This window comes from Megalobrama amblycephala, linkage group LG3 (genome assembly GCF_018812025.1).
Source record: "Megalobrama amblycephala isolate DHTTF-2021 linkage group LG3, ASM1881202v1, whole genome shotgun sequence".
NCBI lineage: Eukaryota > Metazoa > Chordata > Actinopteri > Cypriniformes > Xenocyprididae > Megalobrama > Megalobrama amblycephala.
The window spans coordinates 36639308-36645831 of NC_063046.1; the positions used below are offsets into that span (position 1 = coordinate 36639308).

At 39.0% G+C, this 6524-nt stretch overlaps 1 long non-coding RNA gene across 1 annotated transcript; it reads left to right on the forward strand.

Moving 5' to 3' along the window:
• Positions 1-2890: 2890 nt before the first annotated feature.
• LOC125264153 lies at positions 2891-3612 on the forward strand. The gene is made up of 2 exons (XR_007184002.1): positions 2891-3305; positions 3403-3612. It is a non-coding gene; the product is annotated as an uncharacterized LOC125264153 (long non-coding RNA).
• The last annotated feature ends 2912 nt before the right edge of the window (positions 3613-6524 follow it).

Below are 6524 nucleotides of genomic sequence, written 5' to 3' on the forward strand. Positions count from 1 at the left end.
ATGATAGAGGGCTGGATTTCTTCTTCCTTTGGGTTCCTGCTCATGTAGGGGTGGAAGGAAATGAGATTGTAGATACTCTGGCAAAAGGATCAATAAAACATGAAATAGTTGATGTACAAATACCATTATTAAGGGACATGTAAACAAAATATGGCAAGAATATTGGGACATAGCTGATACTGGACGACATCTGTATAATATACAAAAAAAAAGTAGGCATAAGTATTAGGCAGAGCAGGAATCGCATCTCAGAATAGGTCATGCTGGTTTAAATTTTACATTACATAGAATAGGAAAACACCCCACTGGTCTTTGCAATCACTGCAACACACAAGAGACAGTAAAACACATTTTAATGGATTGTAAAAGATATGAAGAAGAAAGAAGGGAATTAGAAATACAAGTTGGAAAACAAAACATGACATTAAAAAATCTTCTAGGGAAAACAATGTCTGGGAAAATATTCAGTCTTCTAATGCATTATTTGAAAAATACTAGGTTAAGTGAAAGAATTTGAAATTATAAAATATAAAATATTTAGTTAACGGTTTTTGTTTTGTTTTTGTTTTTGTTTTTTTAAGTCTTTCCTTTTTGTCAAGTTGCTGCTTGCCCACACTCCAGTCCAATAGGTGGCGGTAAATGCACCTCAAGTTGGTTTGCCATCCGCCAATAAAAATCAAAAGAAGAAGAAGATGATGTCGCAAAGGACGTGACACTCGTGTGCAGCGGTTAAAGACTCCGGCTAGTGCGTGTTTACATGCTGCTGTTGGTTAATGAAGTTTTGATGGATGAACTCGCGGTTCAATTAGTCTCTTGTCATGTGAAAAGTGATAATACTTTTCAGTTTTATGGACGTCGCCATCTTTAATATTACGTTGATCACTGTCGTTATGGTTACTAGTAAGAGAATACGGGCTTGACACTCACTGCATGTTCATACAGACAGTGTTACAGACAATACTGTAAGTTGCTGTGTGAACGAGACATTTCGAGACTCACACCTGTTAAGTAAATGCGGTTGTCAATCCCAAAACATGACTGTGTGAACGTGGCCTCTGACATCCAACTTCAACTAGTTTAGATGTAATGATGAACTCTTCGGTACTTAGAACTTGCTGAGATGTTTACTGTAAGAAATGAGAAATGTGTAATGGTGAAAATATTATAGCAAAAAATACATTTGTAGTGTAAAAGAGTAATGGCAAAATTAAATAACTTTGTTAAAAGAACCATATAAACAAACCTTCATATTGGCGTAAAATATCATAAGAGATTTCATATACTGTCTGCGAGCAAAAAATTAATACAGAGTCCAGATCTGCAAGGATCTCTACTGACTTATGCAAAGTGATTAGTGTAGCCTGCATAAAAAAAAGCCTTGAACATTAAACAACAGGACAAAAATATAGTTGATTTCAAGACATAATCATTTCATGACTCTAGACACTTATTTGTGAAGACAGTGACATAATACAGTGAAATAATATGTTCTTCAGCCATATAAAAAAAGGTTTTTACAGTAATTTACATTACTTTAAAGAATAATGTTGGAAAAGTTATAATAATGTGCCTCTTTTGCCCACTTTCATGTATCAGTTTTATTTGGATAAATGACAATATGCTATAGCAATAATGTTAGGCTACATGAATAGAGTTTTTAGTAAAAGCACGATTTTGTGAGCATTAACGGAATTGAATGAGTCAGAATAAACATGAAACGCACGTATTAACTGTTGTCGTTATCAGAGCTAGTGCAGCCGCCCTAGAGCATCTGTGACGACTGTTTGTGAATTGCTCCCGCGGTACTTTGCACACACTGCTTAAGTCAGAAACTGATAATGTCAAGCACACATCTTATGATCAGATTAGATATGCACAGGCGGTGCAATGCTCCGCCAATTAATTATCTATTAACGTACGTTGGTTCACGTAAGTTTAAGACAACTGGGGGCACCATAGGCATAATTTGCGGTGGATCATGTCCCCACCACTTTTTGCCAGAGTCGATTTTGTCCCCACTACTTATTCTTGCAACAGTGTTCTCTTGGTGCTTGTGCGCTGTCGCGGAGACACTATTCGTTCAGGTAAAATCACCAAACAAAATGCACATAAACGTGTCCCTACTCTTGATATACAATCACTGATGAACATCTTTGGATTTAATGAGGAAAAAAATAAAATAAATGATAAGAGGGTGAATTAGAACCCATAACCTCTGGTATGCCAAACAAAAATTCTACCGCCAGTCCATCAGGACACTTTGACATCACATACTAATCAATATATTGACTAATATAAATACTCTTGAGACTAACAATATATTATATTATGGATGCAAGGATGAAACTATCATATTAAACAATTTCAAACATGAATTATAGCCATTAAACATTACAGTGTAATTAAACTCCAAAAAAGTTTAATAGTAAAAAATAAAATTTAATTTAAGTGAACTTAAAACAACCTTCACATAAACCCAACATAAATGCCATATTTATCTGTGCCCTTCCTGGTAGGAAATATACATAATTCTAAATAAAGTTATCAAACAGTCTGCACTATGTAAATTATAAATGAAATATAGCTAAATCATTATTAAAGCTACAAAAGTTCTTTAGTCAATTTTCCCTGTTACCTTTGTTCTTTGATTAACTTAATGTTAGCGCTTTTGCAGCGCATTTGTCTATTTGTATGTGTTGTGGACTTTTGCAGTGCATGTGTTGTCAAACTGATGAAGATGTTTTCTTTATTTGTTGGTGTTTTTTCTATTTGCATGTATTTTCTTCATTTGCAGCACGTTGAGCTCTCTCGGCCACCGTTTTATATAATATATATATATATATATATATATATATATATATATTTACACACACACACACACACACACACACAAACAAACATACATACATACATACATACATACATACAGTATCTCACAGAAGTGTGTTGTACCCGTCTGTCTCACTGCCCCTCTGACCCACACCTGCACCCAGTCAACTGATCATCATGGATTCCCGACACCTGCACTTCCTCATCAGCACTTCCTTTAAAGACTCTCTCCTCCTGCACTCCTTTGTCTGTTCTCATCATTGTTTTGTTAGTTGTTTACTTCCTGTTCCAGTGTTTAAGTATTGTTAATAAACCTTTGCTGCTATAACTTGATCCTGCATCCTCACCTTGATTGCAACTAACCCTGTCAGAAGAACAGACCCAAAAAAGGATATGAATCATCCAGCAGCAAACCCACCTCTCCAGGCCAAGGACCGACTGTGCCGTCTGCGGAGTTTCTGGAGGTTTCCTATCTGGTGAGTTGGCTTGATGCCTCACTCAATGCTGTTTTTCTGATGGGACTGGATAAGGATATTATTCGGTATCACAAACCTGCTTATAAATTCTCCCTAGCCGAATCATCTGTGATGTCACAGTCACCGTCTGTCTCACCGCCCCCGGACTCCATTTCCCATAATCCCCTCTGACCCACACCTGCACCCAGTCAGCTCATCATCATGGATTCCCGACACCTGCACTTCCTCATCAGCACTTCCTGTTCTCGTCATTGTTTTGTTAGTTGTTCAGTTCCTGTTCCAGTGTTTAAGTATTGTTAATAAACATTTGCTGCTATAACTTGATCCTGCATCCTCACCTTGATTGCAACTAACACTGACATGAATACACGCCTCACATTTTTGTAAATATTTTATTATATCTTTTCATGTATCAACACTGAATAAATGACACTTTGCTACAAAGTAAAGTAGTGATTGTACAGCTTGTATAACAGTGTAAATTTAATGTCTAAACCGCTGGCCACAAAAGTGAGTACACCCCTAAGTAAAAATGTCCAAATTGGGCCCAAAGTGTCAATATTTTGTGTGGCCACCATTATTTTACAGCACTGCCTTAACCCTCTTGGGTATGGAGTTCACCAGAGCTTCACAGGTTGCCACTGGAGTCCTCTTCCACTCCTCCATGATGTCATCACAGAGTTGGTGGATGTTAAGAGACCTTGCGCTCCTCCACCTTCTGTTTGAGGATGCCCCACAGATGCTCAATAGGGTTAAAGTACCCTCAGCTTCTTTAGTCAAGTCAAGTCACCTTTATTTATATAGCGCTTTTTACAATGCAGATTGTGTCAAAGCAGCTTTACATTGATAACTGGTATATAATTTTGGCTGCACAGCAGCTCTTAAAGAATAGTGTCAATGCAGGCAGATCAAAGCACTGATGAATAAATGTCAAGAATACTGTTGAATATCAAATGTCAAGTCAAATGTCAAGTATCCTCAACTAAGCAAGCCAAAGGCGACAGCGGCAAGGAACCCAAACTCCAACAGGTGACATCAGGTGGCAAACAGGTGGCAAATAGGTGTTAAAATGGAGAGAGAAAAAAAAAAACCTTGGGAGAAACCAGGCTTAGTCGGGGGGCCAGTTCTCCTCTGGCGAACAGTGCTTTGTTATGATTCAGGTTGCTATCATAAGTCTGATAGGGTCGCAGCATTCAAAGTATTTATTTCAGTTCCATTCAGCTGAGGATTGTATTCATCACACCGGTATGAACGATTTGTTGAGGAACTGTGCTACTGGCTGTCGTGTCGATGAGGCCTTCACAATGGATGATCTAGTTGACTCGATCTCTGCTGATACTTCAGGGCTGCGTTGTGGTCATGTCCAGTTGAGGATCGTATTCATCACGCCGATATGGACGGTTTGTTGAGGAACTGTGGCACTGGCTGTCGGTCATGGTCGTGTCATGGCGCCGGTCCTCGGTCTCAGCTGGATACGGCCCGGATCCAGTTGACTACGGTAAACCTCGGGATAAACAGAAAGACTAATATTAGCATAGATGCCATTCGATGCAAGGCAGTGGTCATCTTGGAGGTGTGTTTGGGGTCGTTATGTTGGAATACTGCCCTGAGGCCCAGTCTCCGAAGGGAGGGGATCATGCTCTGTTTCAGTATGTCACAGTACATGTTGGCATTCATGGTTCCCTCAATGAACTGTAGATCCCCAGTGCCAGCAGCACTCATGCAACCCCAGACCATGACTCTCCCACCACCATGCTTGACTGTAGGCAAGACACACTTGTTTTTGTACTCCTCACCTGGTTGCCGCCACACACGTTTGACATCATCTGAACCAAATAAGTTTATCTTGGTGTCATCAGACCACAGGACATGGTTCCAGTTATCCATGTCCTTAGTCTGTTTGTCTTCAGCAAACTGTTTGCGGGCTTTCTTGTGCATCATCTTTAGAAGAGGCTTCCTTCTGGGACGACAGCCATGCAGACCAATTTGATGCAGTGTGCGGTGTCTGGTCTGAGCACTGACAGGCTGACCCCCCACCCCTTCAACCTCTATAGCAATGCTGGCAGGACTCATACGTCTATTTCCCAAACACAAACTCTGGATATGACGCTGAGCACATGCACTCAACTTCTTTGGTCGACCATGGCGAGGCCTGTTCTGAGTGGAACCTGTCCTGTTAAACCGCTGTATGGTCTTGGCCACTATGCTGCAGCTCAGTTTCAGGGTCTTGGCAATCTTCTTATAGCCTATGCCATCTTTATGTAGAGAAACAATTCTTTTTTTAAGATCCTCAGAGTTCTTTGCCATGAGGTGCTATGTTGAACTTCCAGTGACCAGTATGAGAGAGTGAGAGCGATAACACCAAATTTAACACACCTGCTCCCCATTCACACCTGAGACCTTGTAACACTAACAAGTCACATGACACCGGGGAGAGAAAATGGCTAATTGGGACGTTTTCACTTAGGGGTGTACTCACTTTTGTGGCCAGCGGTTTAGACATTAATGGCTGTGTGTCGAGTTATTTTGAGGGGACAGCAAATTTACACTGTTATACAAGCTGTACACTCACTACTTTACATTGTAGCAAAGTGTCATTTCTTCAGTGTTGTCACATGAAACGATATAATAAAATATTTACAAAAATGTGAGGGGTGTACTCACTTCTGTGATATATATAGTGTGTGTGTGTGAGTGTGTACAGCCCTGTGCTTAAGACATGAGAACATTTCAATTCTTGGTTGATTTATTCACTCTGTCTGTGTCTCTTCCTTTTTTTTTTCTACTGCTGGTTTCTGGTTGTTGGTTTATCTGGTGGTTTGATCTCAGCTCTCATATTTGAGCACTGACTGTGGTTTCAGTAATGAGCAATGAATAATCTTTACTTAAACCACAATGTTTAAAAGTATTAAAAAAGGTAAGTGAAGTAAATGTAAACTTTTTCTATAAATGCTGTGTAAATTTGTACAAATTGTAGTTTTATTGTGAGTAAAAGGTCATTACTTATGAAACAAAATATGAGTAACTGTATTTTCTTACAGTTACATTTTAAATGGGTGGTAATTCCAATTAGTTACATCTGAAAAGTATTTTAGATTACCAAATTGATTACTTTGAATTTTAATGTCATTTATTTCATTTAAACATTAATGTAAAACTGTATGTGGCAATTAAAGCAATTAGTGATTCTGACTCTGACACTGAAAAAGCATTCTAGCT